Source organism: Nerophis lumbriciformis, linkage group LG05, assembly GCF_033978685.3.
Source record: "Nerophis lumbriciformis linkage group LG05, RoL_Nlum_v2.1, whole genome shotgun sequence".
Lineage (NCBI taxonomy): Eukaryota > Metazoa > Chordata > Actinopteri > Syngnathiformes > Syngnathidae > Nerophis > Nerophis lumbriciformis.
The window spans coordinates 51,621,131-51,643,975 of record NC_084552.2 but is presented as its reverse complement, the minus strand read 5'-3'; the positions used below and the strand labels follow the sequence as shown (position 1 = coordinate 51,643,975).

Genomic DNA, 22,845 nt, shown 5'->3' with positions numbered 1-22,845 from the left:
TCATATATTCTAGTACCGTACTTGGCACATGCTTACTGTTTGCTATTTTCAAAGCTATTTTTGCATGTAGTTCCTCAGTTTGTTATTTTTTAACTACTGTGTTTTCCGGGCTATAGAGTACACCGGTATTTAAGCTGCACCCAACAGATTTTTTGAAGAAAATGGTTATTCGCATACCGTAATTGTTTCCGAACTGTGCCTTCCACACGGCAGTAAAACAGCTGTTCAAACAAAACAGAAGTCATCCTCACGGATCCCTAGCTGCGGAAGCTAGAGCTCCAATCTGCTATACAGACTCAGTAACTCCATGGTGACGTTTTGGTGATTTGGTGGGGACGGTGCCAGCAACCTGAGGGTTCATGGTTCAATCCCCACCTTCTACCACCCTAGCCACGTCCGTTGTGTCCTTGAGCAAGACACTTCACCCTTGCTCCTGATGGGTCCCGGTTAGCGCTTTGCATGGCAGCTCCCGCCATCAGTGTGTGAATGGGTGAATGGGGAAATAGTGTCAAAGCGCTTTGAGTTCCTTAAAAAGGTAGAAAAGCGCTACACAAGTATAACCCATTTACCATTTATTTTGTGAAATTTAAACAATACAAAAAGAATGCCATTGCAAGGTAATAATACTTACACAGACACTTGTTAAATTACCCACACTGTTTCATAAACCGCATTGTTCAATGTGTTGAAATAAGGTAGTGGCTTATAGTCCGGAAAATTTTGTATTTTTTGCATATACAGTATACACCTCAGAGTCATGCTGTCCGCATGCGGCAAGTATGCTAGCTTTTTGGGCAAATTTTGCAGGTATACACTTCAGAGTCATACATTTTGGGACTCGACGCATAATCAGTGTTCGCATCCCAACATTAGCATGGTGCTATTTTTGCACCAGACTCATAGATTTTGGTACTTGGCGCGTGCTAATTGTTGGCATGGTAATTTTAACATGTTAGCATGCTAGCTTTTGTCGCTGTAGCTCTTGCAACTGTTCGTGTCGTTGCATTAAAAAAAAACGAATATTTTAGAACCGAGAGCAAAAATCTTTTGATGGCGGTGGCTTGTGCGCATCCTGTGGGTGGTTGCGCTGTCGTCATAGCAAAGCAGCGGTGCCGGAACTTTCTGCGGCGTCCCCCCCCCCCCGGGGGAAGCGCCCTCGGCCCTGGGAAGCAGCGGCCTGCGATCGTGGCCGCTCGAGGAACACATCGGCACCGTGACCTTCGTTTTCTCACAGCTGTTTGAGTGGAAAGAATTGATGAGTTTCTTCCAGTATAGTTGGAAAACATGTTCCCGCCCCCTTCAATGGTCGCAGTGCACTTGAAGCACGTGGGAACAACTTCTGGGGACGATCGTTTCAACTCATGATCTGGTCCTGCAAGCTCGTTAAATCATTGACACCTATTTGGCAGCGCTAGAAGTGTTTTTACTGTTTAGTGTCTGCCTGTTCAACCAGATTTATTTTTTTTGCTGTGTTGCCCCCCTCACCCATCAGCGTCAGCCAATTTCCGTGATAAAAAGGCACATGATCACCATTAATATTATTGCCTTTTATTGCCGATAACACTGATACTCTCTGACTGACACTTCATTTACTTTTAGTCTCCCGGCTGACGAGCTATCAGCTAATTTTGTGTCTATACACAGTGTGAAGCAACTCCACTAAGGTATTAATAATCACCTCCATTACGATAAGTACACTGCATTTGTGAAGTGAATTATATTTATATAGCGCTTTTCTCTAGTGACTCAAAGCGCTTTACATAGTGAAACCCAATATCTAAGTTACATTTAAACCAGTGTGGGTGGCACTGGGAGCAGGTGGATAAAGTGTCTTGCCCAAGGACACAACGGCAGTGACTAGGATGGCAGAAGCAGGGATCGAACCTGGATTCCTCAGGTAGCTGGCAGGGCCACTCTACCAACTGAGCTATACCGCATAATTTCTTAGTTTCTAAGTATCATTATCATGTGAGGATAAGGCTCAACATTTTACACATGGAGAGCAAGCCGGGTGCGGGCATGCTAACAGCTAAGCTAACCGCAAAGATAGCTTGAAACAACACCAAGTGTTAAGAAGTGTAGATGGTAGCACGTTACAGCAAAATGTAAGAAGAAATAAACATGAAATGAATAAGTAGATTATTAGTAGAGATGTCCGGTAATATCGGACTGCCGATATTATCGGCCGATAAATGCTTTAAAATGTAATATCGGAAATTATTGGTATCGGTTTCAAAAAGTAAAATGTATTACTTTTTAAAACGCAGCTGTACGGAGTGGTACACGGACGTAGGGAGAAATACAGAGCAGTTGCGTCTCCCAGTCATACTTGCCAAACCTCCCGATTTTCCCGGGAGACTCCCAAATTTCAGTGCCCCTCCCGAAAATCTCCCGGGGCAACCATTCTCCCGAATTTCTCCCGATTTCCACCCAGACAACAATATTGGGGGCGTGCCTTAAAGGCACTGCCTTTGCGTGCCGGCCCAATCACATAATATCTACGGCTTTTCACACACACAAGTGAATGCATGGTCAACAGCCATAGGTCTACCCTCAGGTCACACTGAGGGTGGCCGTATAAACAACTTTAACACTTTTACAAATATGCGCCACACTGTGAACCCACACCAAACAAGAATGCCTTTATTCAACCAGGTAAAATCCCATTGAGATCAAAGATTTCTTTTCCAAGGGAGACCTGGCCAAGAGGGCAGCAGCAAGGTTACATTAAAAACAGTAAACAAATACATAAAACATCACATTTACAACATTAAAACTTGCTCACATGACACATGTGCATACAGACAAGGTAGACTGCAGTCCTTTCACAGAAGCTCTAAACTCATTCAACGTAACTAGGGTTTGAAGTTTAATATTGGATTGTAGGTTATTCCAAGCCTTCGGTGCTGAAAACCTAAATGCTTTTCTTGCCCAGTTCAGTTCTTACTTTGGGGACGACAAATTGCAGAACATTCATTGAACGAAGATTGTGACTTCCTTGTTTCTTTGTTAAAAGACAAGACATAAACACAACAGAACAAATACCCAGAACCCCTTAGCTACAATATGCTCACCCCTGCCCCCCCCAACCCCGCCCACCTCAACCTCCTCATGCTCTCTCAGGGAGAGCATGTCCCAAATTCCAAGCTGCTGTTTTGAGGCATGTTCAAAAAATAATGCACTTTGTGACTTCAATAATAAATATGGCAGTGCCATGTTGGCATTTTTTTCCATAACTTGAGTTTATTTATTTTGGTAAACCTTGTTACACTCAAGGATGACCCCCCCCCCCCCCCACACACACACACACACGATGTTGTCATACATTGCTATGCTAACTTGGCATTTCCTGGCGATAGGCTCGGTATGCTGGCATGTTTGTCTTGCTCGGACCGCTCCTGCACATTCCGCAACATGCACTCTGGGATTTTTGCATCACCCGTTGACACCTTTTAGTCAGACACGACTTGTTGGGAGGCAGGGCCCGCTTTATTTTAGTGTGTGTGTGTGGGGTGGGGGTGTCTGACTGCTGAATCTAATCAAGCAATGAGGCGGATTACGTCTGCTGGTGCCTCGGCCCTCACAGAGGCCTCTTTATGCAGGGGGTGGGGGGGGGGGGTGTTAGCACCAGGCTGCTCCCAGACAGTCGTCGCCCCCCTCCATCATACCCGAACGTTTATAAGGAGTGTATCGCCTGGCCAGAGCCACTTTTCAAAGACAGAGCCCCCCCACCCTTACATTTCCTTTCCTTTCTCTCGGGAGGGAAATGTAAGCGTGCGGGAGTGGAAATGTTGCCGTGTGCGCATGAGGAAAGTTATTTGTGGAACAATGAGGTCCTTTGAATAAAAGGATTGGACATTTCGGGGTACAATAATGGCTCATCCCTTGGGGCGGACCATTGAGACTCTGATGTATTTGGACCTGGAAACCTTGGCGCGTATGCATGGGTACATTTAAGTGGTACCAGGGCCGAAGCAAATTCTGAGCCCCCATACATCAGACTCTTGAAGGGCCCCCCCATCTCACCCTAAACCCGAATGTTGCCGCCCCAAACACACACTTGCTATGATTAGATGCACTGAAAAACTAAGTATTACATGGATTTAACCAGTTTTTTAAAATCACTTGTAAAAAAACAACCTAATTAGATTTTTGTTTGCCATCTTTAAAAAGTCAATGTAAATAAACCACCCAAATTAAAATAAAATAAAAAGTCGGTTTCAAACAAAAACCTCATCATTAATTTCAATATGATAATAAATGGGGCACAGTGCTGCCCCATACAAAGGTCCTGGGTTCGATCCTGGGCTCGGGATCTTTCTGTGTAGAGTTTGCATGTTCTCCCCGTGTCTGCGTGGGTTCCCTGGCTTCCTACCACCTCCAAAGACATGCAGCTGGGGATAGGTTGATTGGCAACACTAAATTGGCCCTAGGGTGTGAATGTGAGTGTGAATGTTGTCTGTCTATCTGTGTTGGCCCTGTGATGAGGTGGAGACTTGTCCAGGGTGTACCCTGCCTTCCGCCTGAATGCAGCTGAGATAGGCTCCAGCACCCCCCGTGACCCCGAAAGGGACAAGCAGTAGAAAATGGATGAATGGATGATTATCAAGTTTTTCTTTACTTCAGTGTAAAGTAGAGATTAGCTGACTCATGTATAATTAATAGGAATCATAATAATACAGCACTATTATTATGATTATGTCATTATTAGAGCATCTCCTAGAACTTAAGTCTCCCCCAGTCTTTAAAAACTAGTGACGCCTCTATTTCCAACTTTAATCAAGGGTCCTTGAACACACCACCGTTATGTGCAATGAGATGCAAAAGTGAAACTTGTACCCAACCTTCTCCTATGCAGCCTTAGATATACTATTTATATTTTTACTTTTCCTCTATCATCCAAAATGCTGCTGATGAATGCTTGAAGGTGAGCTTTGACGCTGGAATGAACCATTTTGCATTTTTGATAAGGAGTGTAGTTAGTCTGACTAGTAGTACTAGTCAGAGTAGTTTTAATGCAACCCACCTTTTACTTTCACTTGAGTATTTTTGTGAAGAAGAAAACTACTTTTTACACTGTGAGTTTCATTGCAATCACTACATGTATTTATATCGCCATAATATTTATTTCTAATCCCTTGATTAGTGCTTGCAAAGAGGTTTGCTTGTTAGAGAGACTTCTTTACTACGAGCACTGTCGCATGACTCCTTTTTACCGATGAAACGCAGCCTTAAGAAAAAAAGCCTTGACATCATCATCTGTGTCGGTAGAAAAGTTCACATTTCAGCCTGCAAGAATTCAACATCCAACTATAGAAAAGATGTCATAAGTTATAGATGTTTTTTAAAATGTTTTCGCTGATATGCTCACATTAGTCCTGTTAAAACGGCATAAGTGACTGTCAAATGTGCATCTTTTGTAGTACATAATGTAGTAGGGTCTCTCTCTCTCAAACACACACTCACACACACATTCTTGTATTCTTGAGACCTCCGAAAAATTCCTACCTCTTTAGGAACACCCTTTCTCGATATATAAAGATTTGTATTTACAACATTAATAATACATACATAAAATGCAAATATAAAAAAGGTAAGCTTTTAGTTACCTGGCCTACTCTGAAAAGAAAACAAATTCATCAAACTTAAATGATAAATAAATAAATGATAAATGGGTTATACTTGTATAGCGCTTTTCTACCTTCAAGGTATTTGAAGATGTGTTGTGAAGCCTGCTTGGTATTTTGCCCTTTGCACTGAAAGTCACTAGTAACACCAAGTTTGCATATTATTCTATTCAAAAAACGCTGGAGGGAAGTGTGTTGCTATGGTAACGGCTCCTTTAAAAGTGTGTATCTACATGCTATAGCGCAGGGGTCCCCAAATTTTTTGACTTGGGGGCGCATTTGGTTAAAAAAATTTGGCCCAGGGTCGGACTGTATATATATGTGTATATATACAGTATAAATATACATATATATATATATATATATACATATATATATATATATATTCCAAGCGTGTTGATGTCACGTTATCGATGGGAAAATGCATGTCACCGAGAGTAATAAGTGATAGAAAATGGATTAGAAAGGACAAATTAAAAAAAAAAATAATAATAAAAATAAAATATGTATATATATACATTTTTTTGTTTTACTTGGGACTTCCTGCGGGTCGGATTTTGGACGCTGGCAGGCCGGATCCGGCCCGCGGGCCGTAGTTTGGGGACCCCTGCTACAGCGTATCCCTCTGAGAACCAGCGTCCTCTGCAGTAGACATTTGTTTTTTTTAATCTTTTTTGGTCTATTTCTTTAGGGAAACAAAATGTCTCCAAGGAGGATATTATCATTGTAACCAGAAGAATGTCAACAAAAGTACATTTTAGGGGAAAAAACAGACAACTCCAACTTGTTTGACTGGAGGTCACTTTTGTGTCCAGCTGCAGGCCCTCCTCTGTTAAACATCCTGTCCTCCATGAATTGTCACTCTCCACTTCCGGGGCCACACCTTCTCATCGGCCTCGGCCAATCAGCTTTCTCCAGCACACACAGCTGCCACACGAGCGCCTCCGCCAGAATCCCCCCCTCCCTCTCTCCCTCCCTCCCTTCCTTCCTTTCTTAATCTCTGACCACACACACTTGTGACAGGCAGCTCCCCCCACATCTGTGAGTCGGGTAGCGGAACAAGACCCCCCCCCCACCTTCCCGACCCCCCTCAGCCGGGTTACATAACAAGTCCAGACGCGCTGTGGACATCTAATCCGCTCATCCAAGCGGACAAGACGTTAGGATATGATGTCAGCCGCTTCAAATCAGCATATGGTGTTAATGACGTCATCCCCCTGTCTCAGAGGTGCTACAATAGCGTATTGGGAGTGTTTTGTTCAAAATCTGCAGCCTTAACGTTTAAATTTATACGGTGTAAAAGTGCCGGAACACACTGGTTTCTGTGTCTGTGGCTTTAATGCCAATGAGCTGTTTGTCTATGCAGTGGAGGCATTATTGTGCACTTAATCCACTTTTTACATATTTAACTGTAAAACACATAATGTATGTCACATACAACGACGTATATCGCCAGGGACGCCCCTGGATAAATTTGGGCCCAAAGCAGAATTTTTTTCTGAGCTGCCCCAGTTAGCGCCCTCAAGTAACAATAGGGATGCACGATATCTCGTTTTTTAAGACGGATTACTTATTTAAATCTTTTTTATTTGTTTATTCAGATTTAAGTGTAGTTTGTGCACACCTGGAAGTTAGGAAGTGTCAAATAAAGATTAATTGGATAAAGTGTACCTGTGGATTTGTCCCGACAAAAGCTAGCATCTTCAACAGTGGTCGTCCAGCTTTATCACCTTCATGATCAAATCTGGCAAACTTTTTGCACTTTTCAAACACCCTATCAAGTATAGGGTGTAGGCCTTTCTTTGAGGCTGGTGTTAGGGCAACCTTTAGCTTCTTTGTAGGCTTTCAAAACACTGCCGTTAATCAATTCTTGTAAATTAGGAATCGATTTATAAACGGTATTAATAAAAACACCTGATTTGAATGTGAATGGATTTTTTTAGTACCACTAATGGTAGGTATAAAAACGCTAACCTATTTATTATTAACTTTCTGGAATGGACTTATTTTATCTTCAACTGGAATTGGAGTGGTCATTGATTTTGTGGCCACAATAATTCATGAAGTTAAGGTCATGGTCGGACACTATAGTTCTTTTATACTTGTTTTTCTTGGCACATATGGTGTTTTAGACCGCAATATTGTTCAATTAAGGACACTTAATACATATGTCTAGCTTGTGTGCTGTTGTGTGCTGAGCTGTGGTGTAGCTGCTAGCTTCAAGTAGCCTCTATCCTAATTTGTTTACCTTTTGTAAATGACTTGACTAAAATAGAAGAAAAGACCAACATTGTGTGCTTATCCCGATTCTAAATCGATTCATAATTTTCAAAAATAGATGAAAAAAACCAAAACAATTCTATAAGAATACCGTATTTTCCGCACTATAAGGCGCACCGGATTATTAGCCGCACCTTCTATGAATTACATATTTCATAATTTTGTCCACCAATAAGCCGCCCCGGACTAAAAGCCGCGCCTACGCTGCGCTAAAGTGAATGTCAAAAAAACGCTGCGCTAAAGTGAATGTCAAAAAGACAGTCAGATAGTTCAGTCAAACTTTAATAATATATTGAAAACCAGCGTTCTAACAACTCTGTCCCAAAATGTACGCAAATGTGCAATCACAAACATAGTAAAATTCAAAATGGTGTAGAGCAATAAATAGCAACATAATGTTGCTCGAACGTTAATGTCACAACACACAAAATAAACATAGCGCTCACCTTCTGAAGTTATTCTTCATTCGTAAATCCTTCGAATTCTTCGTCTTCGGTGTCCGAATTGAAAAGTTGTGCAAGCGTGGTATCCAAAATGGCCGGTTCCGTCTCGTAGAAGTCATCGGGAGTCAGTGTCGCTGTTGTTCTGTGAATCCTGCCTTCCGGAAAGCTCGGACCACAGTTGTGACCGAAATATCTGCCCAAGCATTTACGATCCACTGGCAGATGTTGGCGTATGTCGTCCGAGGCTGTCTGCCCGTCTTAGTGAAGGTGTGTTCGCCTTCGGAGCTGTGTGAAAAAAGCCACCCGGCCTCTTCGCGTAAACTTCCCTTAACCACTCGCTCATCTTTTCTTCATCCATCCATCCCTTCGAGTTAGCTTTTATGATGACGCCGGCTGGAAAGGTCTCTTTTGGCAAGGTCTTCCTTTTGAATATCACCATGAGTGGAAGTTAGCATGGCAAGCTAGAACCACAGTGAAGGATGACTTCTCATTCCCTGTGGAGCGAATATTCACCGTACGTGCTCCCGTTCCACAGTGCGGTTCAGTTGCTGTGAAATACGGTAGTAATCCGTGTGCGGATGGAGAGATTGCGTCTTTTTATGGACCGGATCGTTTAGTAGGAGCCATTTTGTGGTCTTTACAGATGTAAACAGGAAATGAAACGTACGGTGATATCCGCGCGTTTTTTCTTCTTCTTCCGGGGGCGGGTGAAGCGCTTCCTGTTCTATGGGGGCGGGTGAAGCGCTTCCTGTTCTATGGGGGCGGGTGCTTTCCTTGGCGGTTGCTTGCGTAGAAGAAGAAGCGCTTCCTGTTCTACCGGGAAAAAAGATGGCGGCTGTTTACCGAAGTTGCGAGACCGAAACTTTATGAAAATGAATCGTAATAAAGCGCACCGGGTTATTAGGCGCACTGTTAGCTTTTGAGAAAAATTGTGGTTTTTAGGTGCGCCTTATAGTGCGGAAAATACGGTACATTTTTTAAAATACGTTTTTAGGCTATCTCCACGCAACCAAAATGAACTTTTGTAACCTGTAACCTGTTTTGAAAGTTTCATTATAATTGTTATACCAAATAATTAGAGATATTATCGGCCGATAAATGCTTTAAAATGTAATATCGGAAATTATCGGTATGTTTTTTTTTTATTATCGGTATCGTTTTAAAAAAAAATTGTTTTTATTAAATCAACATAAAAAACACAAGATACACTTACAATTAGTGCACCAACCCAAAAAACCTTCCTCCCCCATTTACACTCATTCACACTCATTCACACAAAAGGGTTGTTTCTTTCTGTTATTAATATTCTAGTTCCTACATTATATATCAATATATATCAATACAGTCTGCAAGGGATACAGTCCGTAAGCACACATGATTGTGCGTGCTGCTGGTCCACTAATAGTACTAACCTTTAACAGTTAATTTTACTCATTTTCATTAATTACTAGTTTCTATGTAACTGTTTTTATATTGTTTTACTTTTTTTTATTCAAGAAAATGTTTTTAATTTATTTATCTTATTTTATTTTATTAATTTAAAAAAAAAAAAGGACTTTATCTTTACCATACCTGGTTGTCCAAATTAGGCATAATAATGTGTTAATTCCACGACTGTATATATCGGTATCGGTTGATATCGGTATCTGTAATTAAAGAGTTGGACAATATCGGAATATCGGATATCGGCAAAAAGCCATTATCGGACATCTCTACAAATAATACATTGTGAGAATCGGTTTGAATCGAGAATTGTCATGAATCAAGAATCGATTCTACTTCGAATCGTCACCCCAGGAATCGTATCGTATCGTTAGGTGCCCAAAGATTTACACCCGTAATAACTGATGTCAATAACAGATTGGGGCACCCCTAGTTATCTGAGCTACTGTATCTTCTCATGGCATCAGATTTAAACTTAGACTTAGGCAAACTTTATTAATCCACAAGTTTATTTATTTATCGGTCTGGCATCACAATTCCGATAATTATGGTGCACCCCTGCGTGGCAAACAATCACTTTAAGGAGTGACACAGGAGGACACAAATGACAGCGAGAAATCTGCGTTCAAAGAACTCCGGCTTATTAGTGATTCCCAGAGCCCAAAAAAGTCTGCGGGCTACAGAGCGTTTTCTATTCGGGCTCCAGTACTATGGAATGCCCTCCCGGTAACAGTTAGAGATGCTACCTCAGTAGAAGCATTTAAGTCCCATCTTAAAACTCATTTGTATACTCTAGCCTTTAAATAGACCCCCCTTTTAGACCAGTTGATCTGCCTTTTCTTTTCTGCTCTGCCCCCCTCTCCCTCGTGGATGGGGTGGGGGGCACAGGTTTGGTGGCCATGAATGAACTGCTGGCTGTCCAGAGTCGGGACTCACCTGTGCATCGGTTGGGGACATCTCTGCGCTGCTGACCTGTCTCCGCTCGAGATGGTCTCCTGCTGGCCCCACTATGGACGGGACTCTCACTATTATGTTAGATCCACTATGGACTGGACTTTCACAATATTATGCTAGATACACTCGACGTCCATTGCACCAGTCGCCCTAGAGGGAGGGGGGGGTCACCCACATCTGTGGTCCTCTCCAAGGTTTCTCATTGTCATCCCACTGAGTTGAGTTGTTTCTTGCCTTGATGTGGGACCTGAACCAAGGATGTCGTTGTGGCTTGTGCAGCCCTTTGAGACACTTGTGATTTAGGGCTATGTAAATAAACATTGATTGATGGATTGATCGATAGCCGCGTTAGCATAGCTATGTAAGCTACAGTGCTAACATTACACTCACATTTGACAGCACCATCACGCCAGCTCAACCTATTTGCTGAGTGCTGCCACTTCAGTAGCGCTTTACTTTAAGATGTGCGGTGAAGCCTGAACTTCAAAACTCAAAAGTGTAGCAAAAAACAAGTGAGGGAGATGGTTGATTCCTCTCACGCTCAGTGTTTTTAAGCAGCCTTTAGAGACGCACATTACTCTACGTCCTTTTTCCGTAATAGGTAACATTTAGGAAAAGAAGCTGGCCTGCAGAGTAGTCAAGGTTCTTTACAACATTGGTGGGGCATTCTGTCGTAAATGCCTGAAAAAGTGCTTTTATTGCTGACCTGAGCTCTTTCCCTCCCCTGCTCCCGCTAGGTTTCTAGAATGTTCATGGACGCAAGCTGCCGGACGTCAGACTTGCATACACACTACATGGAGTTGACGTGGGGGTGTAGTAGACAGTGACCCTGGGTGTAGAGTGTGCAAAAGAAAACCCTCTTGTGTTCTAAAAGCCAGACCAAAGTCCAGGCCCGGATGTTGCTATCTGTCCCCTTATTGTCCTCCCCCCTCCTCCCACCCTCTTCTTCCAAATGCTGGCATTTTACTCTGAATGATGGCTTTTCAAATAGCCAAAACATTCCAGAGACACAGTGTGGGAAACACCCTCTTGTCCGTTTGACCATGATGCTTCATTTGTTTTGCAGGCCGGCTGCGTACGTGAGGACGCCTGATTGCCATCGAGTGATTAATGAGAAGAGTGAAGGCGGCGCTTTACACACCGAAAAAGTGCCTGGTAGAGGAAATGAGACTTCTCATGGAAAGCACCGCCATTCCCGCTCTTCCTCCCGGTGAGTGACTCCACGCTGCAGATAGCGCGCCAGGAATAGCGTCTCTCAGCATGTGACATTTATATCGTCTACAATTCATGTTTGGGCTGTAATCAGCGCATGTGAACGCGGCAAGAGTATGCGACCATGTGACACACACAGGCCACTTTATCTCCTCCTCACTCCGCCATCACTCGGCAGGAGGCGGAGCGCTCGCCGCCGTTGACGCCGCAGCATTCCAGCCATAGCGTCCCCGCTACTGTCCCAGTAAGAGCACAGCCTGTAATCATGCTGGATTAGGTTTCAAACCAATTTAGCGTATAAAAGGGGGCTTTTTTTAATCCTCCACCAACGCAGCTTTGCGTCTTCTTGTTGAAGCTCCTCCCCCAGTGTGCAAGCGTTTCATCTGATTGGCCGACTTGCATTTAAAGCACTTTTTATCCTGCACGCCTATAATAACCTTTTACTTAAAGGACCCACAACGTCCAGATGACTAACATTTCACTCACAAGTTCACTTTGTCCCTGAAAATGAATCTGGCAGTAATTAGTTTTGAGTAATGTGCAGATCATAACTATCTGTACTTGGAAGGCCCACTTTCCACCGCCCCCTCTTGGTGTGACATCATCTGCAGAACTCAAGCCTGTTTCCCCACATAGACAATGTGGATAAAGGCATGCAAAAAAAATGTCATCACTTAATGACATGTTTCATGATGTCCATGATTACTTCAAAACTGATATGATTATCATTTTGAGCAAAAATAAATATAAAAAGAATCGCCATTTTCTGACATCTTGTGGAAAACATCAGTAGAAGAGGACACAAAATAAAATATTTTCTAGTTTTTTGGGTCTGTTTCTCTATCTCTGTTTTTTTACAGGTTCTGACTCAACCCTTCCTCCCTTTAGGGTGCTCCTGATTTTCGTGATCGCATTTGGCTTGAGTCTTTTTCATGTTTTGCTTACAAACACCGACCAAAACTCTTCTTCTTTGAAGTTAGAATTATTAGGATTCTCCCTTTTAGGAGGGCAGAGTCCTCCCACATCCTTGTATTTTATGGATTTTTAAAATGAAGAGAGGTGACTAGATATGAAGTTTTAACAAGTTATTTTACAAAATTGGAGTCAGTACAAACAACAGGAGGTCAAAGCAGTCTCTCTGATGGCTGCCTGTCTTCCCATGCTTTTTGTCTGCTCGGCTTTCTCTCCAGGCCCATACTGTACCTCATGACATTATTAATGATATACTCTATTGTAGGTGTGTGAGTGCATAGATAAAACACCGGGTGTATAAATTGTGTTTATCTTCTTGTAGCAGAATGAAGGCCAATACTTGAGGCGTTCTTTTATTCCCTATAATAATCCGTAAGAAAGGAAAGATAAAACAAGATTTAAAAAAATAATTAATAGTACAAAGAGTGTCCCGATACAAATCTTTCACTTCTAATATGATACCGATATTAATCTGATACAATGTCAGAAATCATACATACTAATTTTGTGGTGTGTAAGTGTAAAAGTTTGATCAAGTGAAATGTGTCAAACAGAACAATGGTAGCTATTTACTATTAATTGGCTGGGATAGACTTATGCTGTATTTAAATGGAAGTGGAGTGGTAATTGTTTTTTAGTGATACCAAGTGGCCACAATAATTGACGCAGTAAGTTGAAAGATGCGAACACGTTTGTTACTGGATACATTCTCATACGCTTCCTTTTTGGAGACTTTGTATGTGTAAGTAATATGCAGCAATAATTGTTTGATACTTGTTTATAGACCAATTTGCTCTTTTAGACCACACTATTGTTCAATGAAGGTGCTATATTGTGCTTAGCTGTTGTGTAGCTTCTAGCTCCTAGTAGCCTATAGCCTACCATGTTTGTAAATGACTTGACTAAAATACAAGAAAAGACCAACCTGTGTGCTTATTTAAAGACAATTAAATGTTAACTGGCCTCCGACTCTGTCTTGAAGTTTATATCAGACATTTTACATGAAATCCGTTTTTGGGGGGGGTTGATATCAGACCGATACTAATGTCGAATCGGAACACAATCAAGCAGTACACAAACTATGCAGTCTAACTGTCCGTAGTCATTTTGGCTACTCAATTCTGCAAATGTAAATCCTGATTTTCTTGCTTAGAATTGAGGTGGCGAATATCTGGGATGTTTTTTTTCCATACACACACACACACACACACACACACACACACACACACACACACACACACACACACACACACACACACACACACACACACACACATACACACACACACATACACACACATACACACACTTGCACAGCCAATATTTAAATTGCCAGGTAAAAAGTGTGTGCAAAAAGGTCAAGTCAAATTTGAACTGCTTTCGCTTCATTAGAAGAGAACTGTCTTTTCAAGCTGCTCTGTTGTATTTACACGCAACGATATTCTCTAATTTCTCATATTGTCTAACCTCATGGTCGCAAACTTCACCAACATCCCTAAAGCCAGTCAAATACCTGTACAACCAGGCAATCAAGGTATTTGTCAGAAAGGTTTGAATGATTGATTGAATGAGAAGTTTATTGACGTCTTAAAGAATTTAATCCATGTAATGCTTTAAAACAGCAAATGGATGGCACAAAAAGCCAAAAGGCTTGTTTCCATTGTGGTCCATTAAATATTCATCACATTTGATACATTCAATAATAAAAGATATATAACCTGTAACATGTATATTAAAAATTACGTAAAAAAATGGATAAATTATGGACATATAAACAGTATACATGTCAGGTGATTTGAAAAATGCAAACACGTTTGTTACTGGATACATTCTAATACGCTTCCGTCTTGGAAACTTTGTATGTGTAAGTAATATGCAGCAATAATTGTTTGATACTTGTTTATATTGACCAATTTGCTCTTTTAGACCACACTATTGTTCACTGAAGGACACCTGTATACATCTAGCTTGTGTGCTATTGTGTGCTTAGCGGTTGTGTAGCTGCTAGCCCCTAGTAGTCTATGTATAGCCTACCATGTGTACCTTTTTGTAAATGGAAAATATTTCCCTAACAGAATCATTAAAATGATTTCTGCAAATTGGTCCATCCAATTAACTGGTGAGGTCCATACTTTCTTTAGTTTTCCATCATTTACAAGTGTATGCAGGCTGACCCAGTGACCCCTTCTTTAATTGTATGGCTTTAACCTGCAACAATGCATCTGGCAGACATGATTGTTGTTCCTTCAAACTCTACTCGAAAATATTGTAATTCAGTGATGAAGATGCTACCAAAACATATATGCAATATGAAATTACTTCCAGTCTCCTGTGGGTGATGTCAGCAGGCTGAGGAAGGCCTGCCCACATTTTGGAGCTAAATGTGGGTGTTCCAAAATGTGCTCAAACTTGTTAAAAAACAAGCTTAGAATTTCTACCGTGTCTATTTTGGGGGGGGATTTTACCTGTAGACATCCTTTTTAGATCAAGAACTGTGATATAAGTGCCAATGTTGTCAGCATTAGAGGGGTCCTTAAATTCCTAATACACCAGTCTTTAAAATATATATGCTGCTTGTTGTCACAGGTGAGCTGGAGCCTATCCCAGCTGACTTTGGATGTTAATGCATAGTCATAATAATAAATCCGTCACATTAAATTGAGGTACTACTGGGCTTATTGTATGCACACGTCACCTCAGATATGTCCACCAGTGCGTACATGAAGAGACTAACTATAAAAACAAGTTTCTCTCTGCAGCTGCTTGTAAAAACTCCCCAACTTTTATCGTGCATTTATACCAGGGATATTATTGTTTCGGGAGCTACATATCCAGAACGTTAAAGACCGGGAGGCCAGACTTCAGAGAACAATCATCCTCTACAGTACACATTTGATTTAAAGACGTTTTGCATAAAAGCTAGTCAAAGGTCTATGGCAGCACTCTAGAGACTGCCTCTACTCTAAGCCGGCTAAAGGATATAGCTAACCTTATCCCTGTCCACACACACACAATGCCATCGTTTAAGACCCCCTGCTCCTCCGTCCGCGAGCGCAACGCGGCCTAGTACGCATGCGCGGAAAATGGCAGACACGCATATATTACGTCATCTCTGACCTGGAAGTGTACCAGTCTGGTATGTGAAGTATTTCAATGTAGCCTATTGCCACATTTCTTTTAACAGTAAACCTTGCTTGCCTCAACATCACCAGCTGTTAGATAGCCCTATTGTAGTGAATCACACTTGAGCCATCATGCATGAATCAAATATTTAATGGACATGTGCAAGTAAACAATGTGATAAAGAACGTTTTACAACAATCAATCTAGGGATCTGGATATCTAGTCAGGACACTCCTCACTCTTTTACTTTCACCTTCATTGTCCATTCCTGCCATCCTGCCTGTGCTTTGAGGCTGAAATTGGCGGTCGTACTCGACGCAACTACTTCACAGTAGTTATGGAGTACAAAACTAGACGTTGAGTAATGGCTCGACATACTGTACATGGCGGACAATAACCGATACAGTCTGCTTTGCCAGTCCAAATGCATTTGCTGTATTCCGTAGTCTTCCCTCGTCGACAAAGCACACGCTAACTTTTTATCACATCCACGAGAGCCCACATTCTCGTCAACAAATGGACTAAGTTTTGGACTAAGGTATCCATGTGTGATTTCTACAAGCTTCTGTGCATCTAGAAGGAGAAACACGGGCATGTCTGGATGATTCGCCTCTATCTTTCTAGTGGTTACCTCCGAGTGGAAACCCGGTGTTATGAAGCTGGCTGTGGCGCTTCTTTCTGACGTCATTTCCTGTGTGGGGCGCGGTCTTTCTGACGTCACTTCCTCTCCGAACTCCGTTTGTAAACGATCCATGAGTCCATACAGAGCTAAGAGCCTTAGATTCGAGAAATAGACGGCGCACTTACCCGTGTAAAAAGATATCCAAGGAGGGGAGGGAACATTAAACGATGGGTTAGTGTGGCTGACATGAGGTTTAGGCTAAATAATTATTCGTTTAAGGAGTTATCCGGCTCAGGCCATGTCTACACTAAGTCGTTTAAACCCTTAAACGAATAATTGTTTAGCCTAAGCCCCGTTTCAGCCACACTAAACCAGCATTTAAGGTCCCTCTCCTCGGACAAATTTTTACACGGCTAATTGCGCCGTGTATTTCTTGAATCTCCGGCACTTAGCTTTGTATGGACTCCTTAATCGTTTACAAACTGAGTTCAGAGAGGAAGTGACGCCAGAAAGACCGTGCCCACACAGGAAGTGACGTCAAAAAGAATGCGTCACAGCCAGCTTCATAATAATACGGTTTCGTAACTCGGAGCTAACCACTGGAAATACGGAGGCGAGTCATCCAGACATGCCATGTTTCTCCTTCCTCTACATGTACAGACGCTTGTGGAAATCACACATGAATACCTTAAGAGAAAGCGATTGCAGATATTTCGGATACAACACTTCTCAGTTGACAAGATGACTTTCCAATGTCCAGGTCAGTTGTAATTCTACTTAGTGAAAAGCTTTGTTCATTTGTCGAACGGGAGTCAACGAGAATGCGAGTTCCTGTGGATGTGATAAAAAAGGTAGCGTGTGCTTTGTATTACCTGGCCGTCGAGGGAAGACTAAATACGGAAAACATTGTATGCATTTGGACTGGCAAAGCAGACTGTATCAGTTATTGTCCGCCATGTGTGTCGCGGACTCAACGTTTAGGTCCAGAGTATATAAAGTCACCAAAAACAAATGGACAATGAAGGTGAAGGCAAAAGAGTGAGAACTGTCCTGACTAGATATCTAGATCCCTGATGTAAAATGTTCTTTATCACATTGTTTACGTGTCTAATAAATATTTGATTCATTTATGATGGCTCAGGTGTGATTCACTACAATAGGGCCACACAGCACACTGGATTTTAGTTAATTCAAATACCACAACACTGGATATTGTTCAGATAAGTTAAATTTAAGAACTTGTACACAAAGCAACACTGGATGTGACTATGACGTGCGCATTTTCCGCGCATGCGTACTAGGTCGCGTTGCGCCGGCGGACGGAGGGGGGAGGGGGTCTTAAACGGTGGCATTGTTGTGTGTGGACAAGGATAAGGTTAGGTGGGATTTACTCTGGATTTACTCTTAGTGTTTACTCTTAGTGTAAACAGGGCCTAAATGTAAACAGTTTTTTAACTGAACTCGCGGTTCATCAGTTGAATAGCCCAAATGATGGAAAAGAGAGGACCTCCTTGAGGAACACCACTAGTTTAACTAAAGAAGGTTAACAAATGATTACTGAAGTAAACAAGCTACAGCAACACCTTCACATTACATACTGCCAAAAAGGAGAGGACTTAAAGGGGTGCTTTGAGGAACGCGTGGTCCAAGTTTCTCTATACAACAGGAGCACTCTGGTCTTTTTAGGAGTTTGCTACAAAAATGTTGTCTGCAAAGTTTTGAACTGAACTCGGCGGGTCGTTATGATTTGGCCCCTCGGCTTCCAGTTGAATAGTTTGCATTATTGCCAGTGGATGCAAAATGGCACCGATTCGGTGTTATGTGGTGTAATCATAAAGCGTATTTTTGCTCATGTCCACCTTTTCTTGTTAGTTTCGACTGGTTAGGTCGACTGGACTGGTATGCAGCAGGAATCTTTTGGATCAAGGTGATTTCACGCTCCTCCACCTTTTCCCAGGGCTGGCAGCTCGGCGTGTGATAGCGGCCGACACGTTGTTATCATAGCGCACGCATGCAACAAACGGAGGCGGGACGGCTCGGTCTCTCTTTCTGACACCTCAAGTGTCGGGTCGTCTGCCAGTCTTTATTGGTCGGCCTGCGGAGGGGAGCGCTGTGACATGTCAGTTCTAAGATGAAATGAATCTTCTCCTTTTAAAAAAAAAAAAAAAAGGCGGGGAGGGGGGAAGAAAAACAGGCTTCCTTTTTGAAGTTGAACTAATCTCGCTAACCTTGACATTCCCTTCCCACTCTCAGCTCTCATAATAGCCCCACAGTGCTCTCTCTCTCTCTCTCTCTCTCTCTCTCTCTTTTTTTTCTCAATGAAACTCCTATCTCATTCAGCTCTTCGGTGGTAAGCAGGGAGGGGGGGGGGATGAGGAGGCGAGTCTGTGAAAGGAGGTGAGCTGAACGCCTGTCAGTCAGCAGTTTCCCCCTCACACATGATCGGAAACAGCTCATTAAACCTTGGAAATACTTGTTTGTGAAAATCTTTGATAACACACACACACATGCACGCACGCGCGCACACACACACACACACATACACACACACACACAGACAATTAAACGTGATAGAGGGCTTATGACCATGTGACTTCCTGTCTTGATATAATCCTACCTTATTCACCCTGAGACACACATTTTTGCATGTCGGTCCGTCCTCTGGCGTTTATATCGCCAGAGGACTTCCTCTCTGGAAATAGATCAAAAGTAGTCCACATCCGCATTGATTCAATTCTCATGTGGCATAAATGTGACCTCCTTTTAGAAAAGATTTAGGAAGACGTGTATTTACCCTGCACACTCACACTCACACATAGCTGTAAATCTATGTGACACATGCAGTGAAATGTGTCCGCTAAAAAGCAAATTCCCCCCCTTCATCTTCCTTTTAAAGACGTAATATTGACTCACCTATTCTTCCATTTTCTGTAGTGTTTTCCCTCATCAGGGTGAGCTGCCCAGCAGGCACAAGACATTGATAAAACGAGAATTAAACATAATCTAATCCCAGCCAAACTTTGTGGGGCGGTTCAGCTCAGTTGGTAGAGTGGCCGTGCCAGCAATTTGAGGGTTCCAGGTTCGATCCCTGCTTTCGCCATCCTAGTCACTGCCGTTGTGTCCTTGGGCAAGACACTTTACCCACCTGCTCCCAGTGCCACCTACACTTGTTTAAATTTAACTTAGACATTGGGTTTCACTATGTAAAAGCGCTTTGAGTCACTAGAGAAAAGCGCTATATAAATATAATTCACTTCACTTCACACTAAAACTGACTTTGAAACAACGTTGCAAAATAGATGTATTTGTAAATTGAGACAACGTTGAAGTCCAACGTTGGATCCAAGTTGTTGGTTGGGTAATGATCAAATTTCAAAAGTCAAAAAGCATATTGTTTCCACGTTGTATTTGTGTTGTAGAATATTGGTTGGAAAATGACCAAAATTCAATGGTCAAATAAATGTCAGAACCCAACATTGATTAAACGTCGTCAAAAAGCATGTTGTTTCCACGTTGTATTTGTGTTGTAGAATATTGGTTGGAAAATAACCAAAATTCAATGTCAGAACCCGACATTGATTAAACGTCATCAAAAAGCATGTTGTTACAACGTTGTATTTGTGTTGTAGAATATTGGTTGGAAAATGACCAAAATTCAATGGTCAAATCAATGTCGGTACCCAACATTGATTAAACGTTGTCAAAAAGCATGTTGTTTTCACGTTGTATTTGTGTTGTAGAATATTGGCTGGAAAATGACCAAAATTCAATGGTCAAATAAATGTCAGAACCCAACATTGATTAAACGTCGTCAAAAAGCATGTTGTTTCCACGTTGTATTTGTGTTGTAGAATATTGGCTGGAAAATAACCAAAATTCAATGTCAGTACCCAACATTGATTAAACGTCATCAAAAAGCATGTTGTTACAACGTTGTATTTGTGTTGTACAATATTGGTTGGAAAATGACCAAAATTCAATGGTCAAATCAATGTCTGAACCCAACATTGATTAAACGTTGTCAAAAAGCATGTTGTTTTCACGTTGTATTTGTGTTGCAGAATATTGGTTGGAAAATGACCAAAATTCAATGGTCAAATCAATGTCAGAACACAACATTGATTAAACGTCATCAAAAAGTGTGTTGTATCAACGTTATGTTTGAGTTGCTCAATGTCAGAACCTAATTCAACAAGTACTGAAAGTTGTTTTAATGTCTTGTGCCAGCTGGGCGGAACCTATCACAGCTGACTTTGGGCAAGAGGCGTTACTCAGTGTTTTTTCATAATTGTACTCCACTTATTGACATGCTTTTAGTTTTAAATGCACTTTTCCGAGCTGTTTTCTTCCCCTTTCCGTTCAAAAAACATCAAATTAAGACACTTTACGAAACACATTTTTACCTTGAATTAAAAAAGACGGAACACAAACACACACGCGGTTTGCGTGGGATTTGGGTTAGGAAGTGTTTTTATGGTTCTGACTGCATTCACACTTGACTAAATGATCGGTACAAGGAGAGCAAACCGGACTTAAAGTGACAAGGGTGAACGTGCCCTGAATGGAAGAACATAAAACCGTAAGTAAAGTTCCAGTTTGGAAATAATCATAGAAGTCTGCATGTAAATTTAGATTTGTTCCATAATTTTACTTTACATATTGATATGCTAAAAGTTTTTGTCATTTAGTAACATTTCCCGAGGACCTACCGTATTTTTCGGACTATAAGTCGCAGTTTTTTTTCATAGTTTGGCCGGGCTCCAGTGCGACTTATATGTGTTTTTTTCCTTCTTTATTCTGCATTTTCGGCAGGTGCGACTTATACTCCGAAAAATACGGTATTTATTCCCTCTTGTCACAAAAACATACACAATATCAAATAAAAACCAAAAATGGCGGAAAAACACAACATACAAGGGAATACCTGCCTGGGACCTGTGTTGGAGCCTATACTGCGACTGTGACAAATGTGAACACACCTTAAATGGAAGAACATTATAAGTTTTGATGTAAATTTGGATCAGTTTTATAATTTACACCACATATTTATATGCTAATAGTTTTTTTCTTGTAAGATTAGTTTAGAATCTAAGTTTTCCCCGAGGACTAATGTCTACTATCTTGTCGAAAAGGCTTGCACAATATCAGATAAGAAGCAAAAATCAATCCAAGATGTTGGAATAATTACCTTTTCCGCACACACAACTGTCAAGGGATTTGGCACATTAACACGCATGGAAGCATTATTTTGGGCCTGAACTGTGTTCTCACTTAACCAAACTAACCACACTCGGAGCCCCGATAGACAAGTTTTGAATCGAACCAAAAATGACAAGTGTAAGCACAATCTGGATTGTAGATCATAAAACCAGAAGTCATTGAAGTTTTCATGTGAATTTGGATCCGTTTTTACTCTACTTATTGATATGCTCAAAGTTTTTTTTGTGTAGTTTTAGTTTTGGATGAAAGTTTTCCCGTTATCTTCATTGACGTGTAACGTTTTTCCGCTGTTCCTGTGAGAAAGTTTGTTTTAGTAAATGTTTGCCAGGGTTATTCGGGTGCCAAGAGGGCGCTTACTTTATTACTGTGGAGATGTCCATCCATCCATCCATTTTCTACCGCTTGTCCCTTTCGATGTCACGGGGGGTCCCGGAGCCTATCTCAGCTGCATTCGGGCGGAAGGCACTTACACCCTGGACAAATAGCCACCTCATCACAGGGCCAACACAGATTGACAGACAACATTCACACTCACATTCACACACTAGGGCCAATTTAGTGTTGCCAATCAACCTATCCCCAGGTGCAGTCACAGGGAGAACATGCAAACTCCACACAGAAAGATCCCGAGCCCGGGATTGAACTCAGGACCTTCGTATTGTGAGGCACATGCACTAACCCCTGTTCCACCGTGCTGCCCACAGTGGAGATGTAACGATATAAAAATATCATATCAGGGTTATTGACACCAAAATTGTCATGGTTATCATTATTATCGCGGTATTGTTGAATGTGTGGTATGACGTTTTTTAATGGGGAAAGACGTTAATGTCTTTTGTGTTCATGTTAGCATTTAAGCTAACTTGCAAGCTACAGCTATTCGGTTCATAAGTTTATCAAAGTGTGGTTAACAATCGCGGCTTTTCGATAATTTTAATTGAATACGGTA

General features: G+C 41.7%; 1 protein-coding gene across 1 annotated transcript in view; it reads left to right on the top strand.

Annotated features, from left to right (window-relative positions):
- Positions 1–12,772, top strand: part of pex26 (peroxisomal biogenesis factor 26) — a 59,178-nt gene extending 46,406 nt beyond the window's left edge. The window contains exon 6 of the mRNA XM_061959580.1: positions 11,814–12,772. The gene's annotated coding sequence lies outside the window, so the exon portion shown is untranslated. The remainder of the gene's footprint in view (positions 1–11,813) is intronic.
- The last annotated feature ends 10,073 nt before the right edge of the window (positions 12,773–22,845 follow it).